This window comes from Drosophila tropicalis, unplaced genomic scaffold (assembly GCF_018151085.1).
Source record: "Drosophila tropicalis isolate 14030-0801.00 unplaced genomic scaffold, ASM1815108v1 contig_593, whole genome shotgun sequence".
Classification (NCBI taxonomy): Eukaryota; Metazoa; Arthropoda; class Insecta; order Diptera; family Drosophilidae; genus Drosophila; species Drosophila tropicalis.
The window spans coordinates 21,563,504-21,576,980 of NW_027173070.1; the positions used below are offsets into that span (position 1 = coordinate 21,563,504).

The 13,477-nt window shown below is 39.1% G+C and overlaps 1 protein-coding gene across 6 annotated transcripts in view; it reads left to right on the top strand.

Annotated features, from left to right (window-relative positions):
- Positions 1-13,477, top strand: part of tou (toutatis) — a 52,192-nt gene that overhangs the window by 5,210 nt on the left and 33,505 nt on the right. The window contains exon 1 of one of the 6 annotated variants that reach the window (XM_068290184.1): positions 8,402-8,562. The exons of the other annotated variants lie outside the window; for them this stretch is intronic. The gene's annotated coding sequence lies outside the window, so the exon portion shown is untranslated. Of the gene's footprint in view, positions 1-8,401; positions 8,563-13,477 lie in introns of those variants that run through there. 6 annotated transcript variants of the gene reach the window in all.

A 13,477-nucleotide genomic window follows, 5' to 3' on the forward strand; every position in this document is an offset into this window, starting at 1 on the left:
AACGGGAAAATTGCATTTTGTTACTGCTGCTGCTGTGTTGTTGTTTTTGTTGCTGCTGTTGCTGGTTTTGAAAATATTGGCAGTAATTGAATTTATGCCGTTAGTAAGGAGTGGGGCAGAGGCAAAAGAAGCGTAAAAACAGAAGGGAAAGAGAAATGGAGCTAGAGCAACACTATCGAAAATTGAAATGTTAAAGATGAGAGAGTTGCCTCCGCCCTGCGTCCTCTTTCTCGCTTTTTGCTTGTGTTCTTTCTCTCTCTCTCTCTCTGTATCCCTGTCTCTATCTAGCACCCTCACCACCCTTCTTTAGTGATAACCATTCCGAGTGTGTCGCCTTTTTGCTAGTGTAAACAATTTTTCATTGGTTTTTCATTGCATTTTGTTGCTGTTGTTCGTGTTTGGTTTTGCATTTGTTTGTTAAGCTAAGCGGGTCTCTGTCTATATGTATGTATGGATATATCTGTACATTTATTCATACATATCGACATCCAAATGCATTTACATACATACATACATACATACAGTAAAGATTTTGCAATGATTTTCCATTAGCTGCAAGTTGATTGAAATTGTCTATGCTTACATTTTTTGTTATTTAGTTTTAAGTAGTATTCATTCGATTTATAACATTATAGGATATTGGGTTTGTTTTGTTTTTTGTTTCTCCGCTTGATCAAAAATTTAATATTTTCGGCTTAGAAACTTTTAAACAAAAAAAAAGCATGAAAAATGTAGAAAAAATTATTTCTGATACAGAATCAAAGTCAGAATACCCATAATTTAGGAGCTACTAAGGTGAAACTTAATATTAAAGTTATTTCATAGTTTAAGCTTTAAACGTTCTATGTATGTATGTATGAACCTACATATAAACATACCGATTAGTCAAAAAGTTAAAGAAACTCTACCAAATTCGGAAAATACTTAATGATCTCGAAATGTCAATCAATATAAATAAAACTCCAACAGAGCAAAGCAAGAAATTGTTTTATTTATCCTACATATTTTTTCTTGAATATGTACATACACATACATACATACAAAAAAAAAAAAACATATGTATGTATAGGCCAAGTAGTAAAGTCTCAGCTTTTAATTAATACAAATGTTTTGTTAAGATTGGGTTAAAAACAAAACAGGAAAATATAAGAAAAGTCAAAAGAGAAGATAGCCCGAATGTTTTGTCAATACAATTTGCTCCTTATCATTATTTTAGTTTAGGCAAATAATCATTAATTACTCAATGAAGGAACAGCAGTTTTTCGAAAATATGCCTTTTTCTACTCCTGGACTTCTCTAGGCTTGTCCATTATCTCTTTTTGTCTCTTTGCTGCATTGAAGCAAACCAAAATGAAGCTAAAAGTGAACTTTTGTTTGTTGCTTGGCTTCGATTGTGGCATTTTTTTTTTTGTTGTTAGTGGACGACGACGAGAACGAGGACGACTTCTTCTTTGACGACGACGCCAACTACGACGACGACCCAGGGACCAGGCTGAGGCTGAGACTGTGTCTGAGGCAAGCTAAAGTTGTTGGGTTCAGTTCAGACCAACCCCGAAGCACATTGTAAAGCATTTTGTGTGTTGTTGTTGTTGTTGGAGCTGCTGCCGCTGCTCTACTTCATTATGTGAAGGTTGTCCATGTGAGTGTGTGTATATCTTGCCCATTGACTGTTGGGTGGGCAAGGTAGCAGTCCTCCTCTTCGCTGTCGTCGTCTATTGAATCCTGCTTATTGCCAGGGCGCGCAAGTGGCGGCATTTTCGTGGTTGTATGTATGTACGTATGTATGTGTGGCAAGAACAGGAGAAAGGGCACAGAGATTGTTGGGAGACGGCAAACACGAGTCGCAGCCGTAGCCAGGAAATCGCTTTTTGGGCGGCAGTTATCCAATGAGAATTATAAGCTGGATGTGTGTGGATATCAGAGTGTGTGAGTTACTTGTCCCTGCATGTACATATGTATTTGTGTGTTGTGTGTGTACCCAGTAAGTGCACCCAAAAACACTCTGCAACAAAATCAAAGTGGAAAAACACTTGAAAATTCAATTGAATTTTTAATGTCATCGCTAAGAACGGGCAATATGCATAAGGGAAGCGATGAAACCAAAGAAAAAGTAAGACTTAGAAAGAAATTGGCTAATTTTCTAGGGGGAAACTTTGTCAGTGTAAGGATTTACATTGAAGATTTACAAGTTAAGCGCATAGACAAGCGAAAATGATGAACAAATTATTAATAAATAGACCCCTCAGACACTTTCACCTCCAAAAAACAGTATTTCCCCTATTTTACTTGCTAATCACAAAATCTAAGGAAATATGGTGTCCAAAAGAGAGGAGCTGGAAAATTTGTTGAGTGCTTCTCAGGGATATTTTAATTTATTGGATATTGGGCATTTATTTCTCTAGAATATCTATTTCTTCGTATCGGTATATCAGTTAATCACTTAAAAAAAGAAACCTGCTTAGGTAAAAATGCTAAAAGCTATTTTAAAGGTTCGCCAATATTTGGAACTGTCCACTTGTCAATCAAATTTGATATACTTCCTTTTGTTGATCAGTGTATACCTATGAATGTATATACATATATATTTGAATCGCGAGGCCATGCAAGAGGAAGCAACACGGATGCCTCAGTTGTTGGTTGGCTCACCTCACCTCATCTCGTTTCAGAACCCTGGCCCTACCCTTGCGTGGCCACCTTCCTCTTCGTTTTACCACTGGTTTTTGCCTCCTTCTGCAGCCTTAGAGTATGTGTGCAGCGAAAACTTTGCAATGTCGCTTTTGCGCTTCTCTTGGCCTGCCGCCTGCCTGAGTCGCACATACATACATACATACATACATAGATAGATATCTGCATTGGTTGTTGTTGTTGTGTGTGTGCCCCGTTGTATTTGTATCTGTATCTGCGCAGCGAGCATTTTCTTTACTATTGTGCAAATTATACAAATGCTGAGACGACAACAACAGCAGCAGCAGCAACAACAACAACAACTACTGCGATGACTATGACAACGATGACAACAACGAGGTTGTCACCAAGCAAAACGCAAACTCAAACTCAGCCAAACTCACTGAAACTGCAAAACTTGCCATTGCCTCCTTCTCCCTACCTCCCCTACCTTTCTTGGTCTCGCTGTCTCCTGCCTCTGGCAGCCTCTCAGTGTGAGATACATTAGACATTTGGCGCTGCAGATACACACTTAACCATATACAGATATATAATGCATGTGTGTTTGTAGTTATATATATTTTGTATCTATTTCTGTGCCATATGTGTGTGTCTGTGTGTGAGTTTTGCGGAAATTGTTGTAATTTGCATGGCTCAACCAAAGGCTAAGCTAGCTGCATCTATCTCTCTGTGTCTATCTATGCGTGGGCGTGGCACTGCTTTGCTCATTAGTTTTACTTGAGATATATGTTCAGATGTATGTACTTACATACATTCACATATGAACGTATATTTATGTGCGATACAACTAATGAGTAGATAAGAGGCAAGAGACACTGAGCAACGCAGAGAATATCTCATCGTGAAAATCATTTTCTTCGCCGTTATGCTGTCCATTTATCAATCGATACTTATTTGAGTAATAATAATGGTCATAAGCAAATAAATGTGAATGACCATGTATTGATTCATACTAATTACTCAAATACATATGTACATACATACGTCTATAAACATACATACATATGTACATATTCATAATAGAAACAAAAACATGAGATTTCCAGAAAAAACTACCATGAGTAAAGCACTTTGAACGATTAAATCGTGGGACCTTTGGTGGATCATGCCGAAACTGATATCAGACAACATCTGTAATAGAGTACTATCTTCTGAATCTTTATAAGTTTAATATAGTTGATTTATCAGCAGACTATGGCAAATGTTTTGCATTGTTAAACAAACTAAAGTTGTAATTTGATGAAATGATAAACTAAACTCGGAAGGAAGAAAGTAGGAAGCGTGTCCGAATCCATATAGTAAATATGTAAATTCTTGATAAGCGTCAACAGCCGCGTCGATCTAATCAGGTCCGTCCGTCTGTCTGTCTGTTTGAACAACTAAATCTCGCAGACTATAAAAGTTAGAGCCACTTAACTTGGTAATTATACAAATATAGTATGTAAACTGATTAAGTTTGTTTCAAATTTTTGCCAGGCCCCATGCCGCCCAGGAAATTGGAAAAAAAGAACTGATTTTCACAAAGACCCCAGCAGCTGTTTAGAAAGTGCACAGATTTCGTTTGTGTTGTAGTTTGCCACGCTTTCTTCCGCCCACGTTATTTGAAAAAAAAACAAATTTTTAAACTACATCAATTAAATTTGACACACTAAAATCCTTCATTAATGTCCACCAATGTACTAAATTTAATAAAAATCGAGTCGAAAATAGCCAAGTTATGGATATAAACATTTTTCACCATGTGGGCCATAAGAGCGGAGTTGGTCTGTGTTTATAAGAGTAAGGCTTGCTAAAAAGCATGTAAACTGATGTAAACATGGTATCCTAAAGTCGCAAAGACGGCTTTAGTTACTTGATTTAGATTTCCATACCCTTTGAATATTTGTTCCATTTAAAATAGATTTTTTGTATGGTAAAAGATTGAAGTTTTGAGGCGCGTCTCGAAAGAGAGAGATTAATGCATATTAACAAGCGTTTAAAAGTGACTGCTACATGTGTGTTTAACTATTTTTGCATGCATAAAGAAAACTCAGGCCATTTCACTCACGAAATGCACGATTCACAGTGAGCACCATCCACTGTACATATGTATGTATGTACATATGTACATATGTATGTACGTGCCGAAATGTAATCATCCGTTTCTATTTTACACGGATCGATTGACATTTTAATCGAAATTGTATCCCACAATTCTTAGATTCATTGCGAAAAAGTAAACAATCAATGGTAAAAAAAAAAAAAAATTAAAATAAATATTTAAACAGCCATCAAATTTCTGCTTAATTTATCCAGATACTGCCCCGCCCTACTACAATTTCACAAGGTTCGAGTTTAGTAACGTTATCCACATGAAACAAATGTAAATAAAAACCATAAACCAAACAATTATACATATACATAAACAAACATTTTTGTCAACTGAAACAAGTTGGAACCTTTTACTATTACATAAATACCTCATATTATCACGATTAATATTGCATATCAATCAATTAGTAGGTTTGCCTAAACAACTACTCTTTTAAAGTCCACCACGACCTCAACAATTTGCTAAGCATTATTCATTATCATATTCACAGTTGCCCACTTTGTTTGCGAAAAGGGAATGAAGGAATCGATCTTCGTAGGCTATTACTACTCCTCATAAGGGATAGAAGGAATATGTACGACAAAAAGATGGGGAGAACATAAAACAAAGCTTTACTTTTACAGGCCCAATTAGCTGACTTTGAGGAAGTTCCATTGAGGTTATGCCTCCTTGCCCTCCTCTTACGTCTCCGGTCCCACCCAATTACTCACTCAGTCATTTGTGCTCGAAACTGATGAAAATTAACGAAAGCAAAAACAAAACGACCAAAAACGATGGGAAAAGGAGAGGCAAAAAAAACGTTGCTCGTTTGTGCAGTGGGCTATATGGGCTTTGGCTAGCTGGCTTTAGCTTCACTTCTACCAAGCCACCTCCCTCCGCTCCCGCTTATACTGTCCCTCCTGGCTCTTGCACAATTCCCTTCTCCTCCTCCTGGCCTCCTTTAGCCTGTGCGTGTAGCTCATTTATTTTGCCGTTGGGCCGCAGTTGGTAGAAGCCGCAAGGTTTCCTTTACTTTGGCAAAAAGCTCACTCATTCTCTCACTCGTACACACACACTCACACGCATGTACTTATAAATTTTTTCTTCCGCACATTTTTTATGCAAGTTCGGACAGAACGCGAGGAGACGAAAAATGGTGTGATAGAGAGAGTCAGAGTGAGAGTGTGAGAGGGAGTGAGTGAGTGAGAGCAAGGGGTGAGGGAGATGTTGGTGAAGGAGAATAAGAAGAGCGAAACTTGGTTGTTGCTGTTGTTGGTCATGCCACCTTCTGCTTGCTGGCTGCTGGTTTGGCACGACACGGCGCGGTTCCAACCAACACACTACTCACCCTCAGCCGTTAGCCCAACATCTTGCTTCTCACTCTCTTCTTTTTCTGTAGTCCCTGTAGCTCCAGGACCCCCCGTACCGCCCCATCCCGTCCCCCTTTGACAATGGCAGCCAGCCAGGCTGACGAGCAAGTTTGAATTGTAATCCTTGTTGTTGTAGTTGGCACGCTCGCCTTTTGCTTGTTGTTGCAGCAGCTCCAGCGACAGGCAGCAACAACTTTTGCCCTGCACACGCCGCCACTACCTCAGCCTCTCTCACTCTACATATACATATCTCTCTCTGCTTTGCCTTGTTTCTGTATGTATGTAAGTGTGTGTGTGTCCCCACAAGGCAACCAAACTGAAGCGAAACGAACCAACTGGCAGGCTACGTTCGACATCAGCCAGCGCCGCCCTCCCTTACCCTCCGCTGTGCTGGCAGTGCTGCTTTGTCTGCATCTCCTCCTTTGCGCTCTTCTCATCTGCTTGCTTTCATTTCCTCCATATTCGCTCTTGCACTCCTCCAAATGCTCCTCCAACATCTTCACCATGGCCTGTGTGTTGTCCTTCTCCACACAATGTTGTCCCTTTTGCCCTTTTACGTTTCATTTCGCCTCTAGGGCTCAGGTCCTACAGCAGCTTTAGCAAATGTTGAAATACCCTTTCCCACAAAACCACAAATAACAGCGAAACCCTTTAAATAGAGGCAAATTTTCGTCCAAGGGGGAAGGGGGGAAGGTCCATGCTGGAATTGAAACAAAAGTGGCCAGTGGTAAGAGAATTAATATTAAATTCAAAACGACTAAACGCCAGGAATCAAACTTGATTGGTCTGCCAAAAAATTAGAAATGTCGCCTCTACGAAACTTGAAAAAAAACTGAATCTTTGCCTTCTTTTCATTTAAGTCAAAGTTGCAAGTGTTTTCACTTGACTAAAAATGAACAAATGGGTCGGGGAGGGGTCATATTTATATATTCTTCAATGTATGCATGTGTACGTAGTGCCACTGAAAATCTTTCAGAATTTGTTAATTGCAAAGTCAGTCAGAAGTTTTATCGGTTTCAAAAATGATTAAATTGGCTTTAACTTGGCTAAAGAAGCGCCACATGCGTTTAGGCGAGATTTTGTTGGAGCCCAATGAGTAAAATTGTTTAAAGACTTAATTTATTTTTTACAATTTGCAAACTCAGCATTTGGGGGCACTGCAATCAGTTTTTATTGCTAACGGATAATTCGTGATCAAGTAAAATATTCTTGGACGCCTAACCGCAATAAGTAATGTACCGCTATACATAGATCTAAAGTGCTTGTAGGAAAAGAGAGAGGGCATGGGATTTAAAAGGGGAATTCGTACGAACTTGAATGAATTTATTTTGAATTTAATTTTGGCAAACCGTTTTAATATCCCTTTATGTCTACTTGTTAAAACTTGCATCTTACAGAGAGAGAGAGACAGAGAGAGAGAGAGAGCGGGATGGAGGGAGTATCTCATTTTGTCAATTTTTTTATTGCCATTCATTTAATTTCACCTGTCAATTTGCATTGCTACAGTTCCGCTGGCAGCAGCAGCAGCGGCAGCAACAAAAACACCAAGACACACACACGCACTTCCGCTGAAAGAGTGCCATCTCCTTCTCTTACTTTCACACCCACTCAGTTTTACACATACACAAACACACGCATACTCACCAAAATGCAATGCCGAAAAGAAAACAAAAATTTGCTTATTCACTTCCTCGGTTTGTTCTCCTTTGACGCTGCTGCTGCCGCCGCCGGTGCTGCTACTGCTGCTCTCATTTGATTTAGTTATTATAGCAAATTTTTAATTACCCGTAAAAAGAAATGGAAACAAAACAAATGAAATGCTGGCTGGCTGCCCGGTCTACTTCGACGACGACGCTGACGACGACACCTTAAAACCACCACCACCACCACCAACAACAACAAGAACGACAACGACGACGCAACAAGAACATAATATAAAAACATCAACAACAACAACAATATTCGTTAAATGTTGAATAAATTTTCTCATATAATCGTTGTATTGTGGCCCCCCACCCCCTCCCTTTTGCCCAGTTCTCCCCATCCTCTCTCTCTTTGTCTCTGCCTCTCTCTTTTACATTCACTCTGGCTCGTCTCTCCAACCCCTCCGCCACCCGCCTGCCATTTCCATCTACTACAAGGCAGCGCTGCTGCTGTTTACTTCGCTGCTTGCTGCCGCTGCTGCTGCTGCCACTGCCAACCAACACTTGGCTTCGGCTCCAGCTTTTGATGGTGTCGTTAGTTTAGTTCGGGTAACTCGTCGGTGGAGCAGAAGCAACTCACAAAGCAAAAGGCAATCCAAATCCAGAGCCCCCAGAGTCAACGTCGTCGTCGTGGTCGTGGTCGTAGTCGTCATCGTCGTCGTCATCTAACAAACAAACAAACAAAACGGGAGGGGGAAAAAATAAAAGCGAAAAAAAATTAAATAAATGAAATGTGAGTGAGAAAAAGTGTAAGAAGCGTCGGCGGCAGCGTCGCAACGCATCTCATATGTGTGTATAACATACATATATCAATATTTATTATTGCAAAAAATAAAATGAAAGAAAGAATGAAATAATGTGAAATAAAAGAAAAGAAAAAGCAGCAGTAAGAATATCAAGACGAAGAAGAACAAGAAGCACAAGCAGCATAACATGCGGCGGTGGCAGTGGGGCCCGCAGGAAGTGCGACAGATACAGATACACAAATGCCAAAAGCAAAACGAAAAACGTTTGGGCCAAGTCAGCCAAACGACAGCGGCAGCAGCAACAACAGCGGCAAACTCAACCAAGCGAACATCAGGCATTCGCATTCATATAAATGAGTGTTCATGTGTGTGTGTGTGTGTGCAAAAGTATCTGTGTGTGTGTGCGTAGAGCTCTCGCACCGCATTTTCTTTTGTCAGTCAAACAGTACAGATAGCCGCAAAAGATATATTCCTGCATTGGAATTGAAACACCAAAAAAAAGAAAGAAAGAAAAAAAAATAACCTAACGAAACGAAAGAAACCCTCAGCGAGAAAAGGATACAAAAATTTCTGCTGCCATGGTTTGAAATGTGGAAAAACGGTAACGGTGGATAAATTCCACATTTCTGTATGGAAATATAAAACGTGAGCTAAATTTTTGGCGTTTAAGTGAGATTGTAACTGACCAATGTCAGGCAAAATGTTGCTGCTTGAACTCTCTGTTGAAGTTGTTGTTGTTGCTGTTGCTGCTGCAACTGAACTGCAATTGTCTTCTGCTTCTTCTTCGGCTTGTACTTCTTGGTCGCCTTTGCTTTTGCCTCGCGTTTGCCTTGTTCACTTATTTTTATGTATCAATAATTACAAAGACGTTGTTGTTGTTGTTGGTGTCGTTGTTGAGCAACCAGAGACAAGAGGCGGGAGTGGAAAGAGACGGTGTGATGAAGACGGAGACGGACTCCGGCTAGCCCCACAGTCAGGCCAAGTCAGCAACAACAACATCAAAAACAACAAAAACAACATTGGAGACATGTTTTGTGCGGCGGCGCTCATTTATTTTATGTCTCGGTCGTCGGTTTGTGTCGTGGTTTTGCGCTACTTTGGTGGAGCTCGCCGTCGCCCACCCCTTCCCGCTTCTCCCCCACACAGCGCGCACCGTTTGCCCCGTTGCCCGTTGTCAGAATATGTTTGCATGTGTGTGTCGGTGTATCTCTCTGTATCTGTGTGTGTGTCTGTATATCAAAATGTGTGCATGACACGACCCGCACAGTTGTGCCTGCCCCTTCGTTGCCGTCTGCCTTCGTTCTTGTTACTTTTGTTCAGCTTTTTTTTTTTTTGGTCTTTTTATTTCAATCGCTGATCGGCAAATTGAGAAGTTAAATACATACACACACCGAAAAGAAAAGCAACAAAAAAATAAGACAAAAAAGAAACTGTTTATACGATAACACACAGCAATCAAATCGAATTATTGCGTGGGCAGTGCCAAACACCTTTGTATCTATCTACATATGTATGTATGTATGTATGTATGTATGTGTATATCAAAAGAAGATACTTTTAATGAGTGTTTTAGTTTAAATGTAAAGTGATTTGTTATTATGTGGAATTTTCTAGTAAATGACAAAACTGATTGCCTTTTTGACACAGGGTTCAGTAAGGACTTGATTTACGGTAAATGCTGCTTTGAGCACATTTTTCCGCTCACTTTTGTGTATAGTTCGAAATAACGTAACGTTATAACGTATCCTTCTTTTAGATACGTCACTGAGTCCAGCACATCTAAAGTACCGTAAAATTTCGTTATTCTCCCCCTTCCGTCTTCTGTTTTTTTTTTTATTTTATTTATGATATTTACTGTTAATTACTAGTTTAAGTCATGTTTTTATTTGGATGTTCAGAACATTCTTCTGTTCGACATTAAAATACATGATGTACATACATATGTATGTATGAAAATATGTACATACATACATACATATGTACATATGCATGTATGCGCTCTCTTTTTAATAAGATATGAGATTAATTTTAACCCATGTGCTTTACACCTACAAACCAAGGATTAATAGATTACAAACAAGAAATTAAGGTTTAAGCAGGATTTTGTTGTTTTGCGAAACTCTTGATTTAAATTATAACTACAACTTATTCTGCAATTGAATTTGGGTAGGAAAATATTGTAAAATAATTTAAAGTAAATTCGCAATGGTTTTTATTGCTCACTTTTCTGCCTTGGACTGGCTAGCTAGCTGGCTGGTTTGGTCTGGCCTAAACGATTGTCTGTCCGTTAAATATTGCTCTCGGCCATATTCCATTCCACGTCCCTGTAACCTCCCCGTTCCCGTTTCCGTTCCCTTTCCACCGCAATAACGAATACCACCGCCGCCGTTCACATTGCTGCCGCTGCCTCTGCCTCTGCTACCGCCGCCGCCACCGGCGCACACAATCCCATTCGTTTCTAAAATACAATAATTTTTTTTTTTTGCTTTTGCTGTTGTTTCTCGGTTGTGGATTTGTGATTTCGATATTTAGTTGGGTTTTTCGTTTTGCCTGATTCACCCCGCGTCACCCCGTCTCCACCGCCACCCCTTCTTTCCATCGAGCTCTCTCGCTCACTCTTTAGCGGTGTCTCTCTTAGTTATCCATCTGCTCGTTTGCCCGTCTGCGCTTTGTTTGTCTGTCAGTTTGTCGTTCAAGTTTTTGGTGCACTCCCCTTGTCCACTCCCCACCACCTCTGGCTTTGACTTGTGTTTGTGTGAGTTTGGTTGTTGTTTTTTTTGTTTTTTCTTTTGGGTGTACGGACAGAGCTGCTGCTGCTCTGCAGTGTTTCTTTTTCATATTATTTAATTTATTTCAGTTGGTTTTTATTATTGTGGCCATTGCCGGCAGTCTTGTTCCCTCCCCTTCCACTTTATGCTTTCTCTCTTCCTCTCACTATGTGGTTCTTTTTCTCTGACAATTCGTCATGTTGTTTGTATGTACATACATATGTATGTATGGGCTCTACTCTGCTACGTCATCATCATCTTCATCATGAGCTTCATTATCATCATCCCTTCAAATATTTTCAATGATGAATTTGTTTTCTTGTTTAATTTTAGTCATTTGCCTTTTGTGTTTGGCCTTCTTCCACTGTTAACTCCCGTTCCAGGCAACCTCACATACACACACTTACACACGTGTACATGCAATGCATCTCCATTCTTCATCGGCCTCAGCCACATGCCTCTTGCCTGTGGCATTGCATTTTCGAGTTTTTTTTTCTCTTTCAAGTCAAAGTGGACAACTGGTTAAAGCAGTTCATGATAAATGTGAATGGGGCGGAGAGAATGGGTTATTAATCACAAATACATAGATCAACGAGTAGAGTGCAATTATTCGTTCAGGATGTTGTGAAAATTTCCATTAGTAACTGAGCGTAACTAAAAACTTTACAAAACTTTATAAACTTGCCTGATAATCCCATAGATTTAGCTGTGGTAATCCCATAGAAATACATAAAAAGTCGCTACAAATAATAATTGCCATGAAGAGTGGTTAAATGGAATGAAATTTAAGCCCTAGTCACTTACAGCGTAATTGATACACAACAGTTAATTAAATTAGTTCAAATCGGCCAAAATACAATAAGTACTTTAACAAGCATTGACTTTTTAAAGATTCATATAATACCTACTTAATTTGATTTAATTTCATTTGAAACTTGAGTAAGGACTATTTTGAGTCACTGTAGGAGCCTTTCGGACACTGTTCTACTTTTCGTACAGTACATTATTTATGGTTCTTGAAAATGCTGTGTTAGTGAAGTGTTATTCAGATGGGTTTGTTAACTTGTAATTGCACCACAGATTAAAGTACTTTATACGCTAATTACCATAAAAATTATTGGGGCCCAAACAAAATTGGGTTAAATTGGTTTTGTAATGAAAATCGAAAATTCTTTTAAAGACTTAAAACACTTAACTAAATAATAATCAAATTGTGTATAAAAAATCCCAACTAAATTCCACTTAAACTCATAAATGACGCGCCTTGACAATCATTTTCTTTATTATTAAAGCTTTTTTGCCTTTCTTTTTCTAATAATTTGATAAGTGTTATCAGAATTTTATGCCTACATACATATGTTTTACGGTTAGGTTAGGTTAGTAGTTTGTTATCTGAACAAATTTTTGTAGGCTTTCTCTGGAAAGTAATTTTGTGTTGGTTTTTCGTTGTTATTGTTGTTGCTTTGGGATTTATTGAAGCACTACGCCCAGAAGACCCACGCACTCGTCTGAAGATCTCTGACAATTGTTTTTGTTGTTTTTGGCCTCTTTGTTTGATCGGTCTTCTGTGTGTGTCCCCCCCACCCTTTCATCCTCCCACTATACATTTTCAATTCAATTGAAAAGAGGAAAACGAAACGAAAAATTTAATGTATTTTGTCTGTACTTTGCTGTGCGCTTCATTCGGACACGGACTCGGACAACCCAACGAACCAAGTTGCTCGACATGGTTCTTGTTTATTAGCTTTCTTGTTTGAAACTTTTCTCTATCTACACCACCCTTTGGCTCCCTCTGTCTCTTTCCCTCATCCTCATTCATCTTCTGTTGTTGTGTTGTTGTGCCCTCTTGTAAAAAGTGCTAAACGACTGTCAGACCACGTCGCCGTTCGTCGTACTTCTCGTAAAAATGACTCACATTTCTTCAGATATAAAACGTTTTTGTATACCCTTGCAAAAATAGTTGTGCCAATTTTCGTTAGATGTTGGACTTTCCGAAGAAAAACCAAAAAAAAAAAAAAACAAATTCAATCTGATCGGCATTCTATTTTAGTTGTTTCAATCCTTCAATCTTAACTATCTTAACTAAGTCAAGGAAAATGTCCTTCTTTATTTTGTTAAAAATTTTATATTTTCG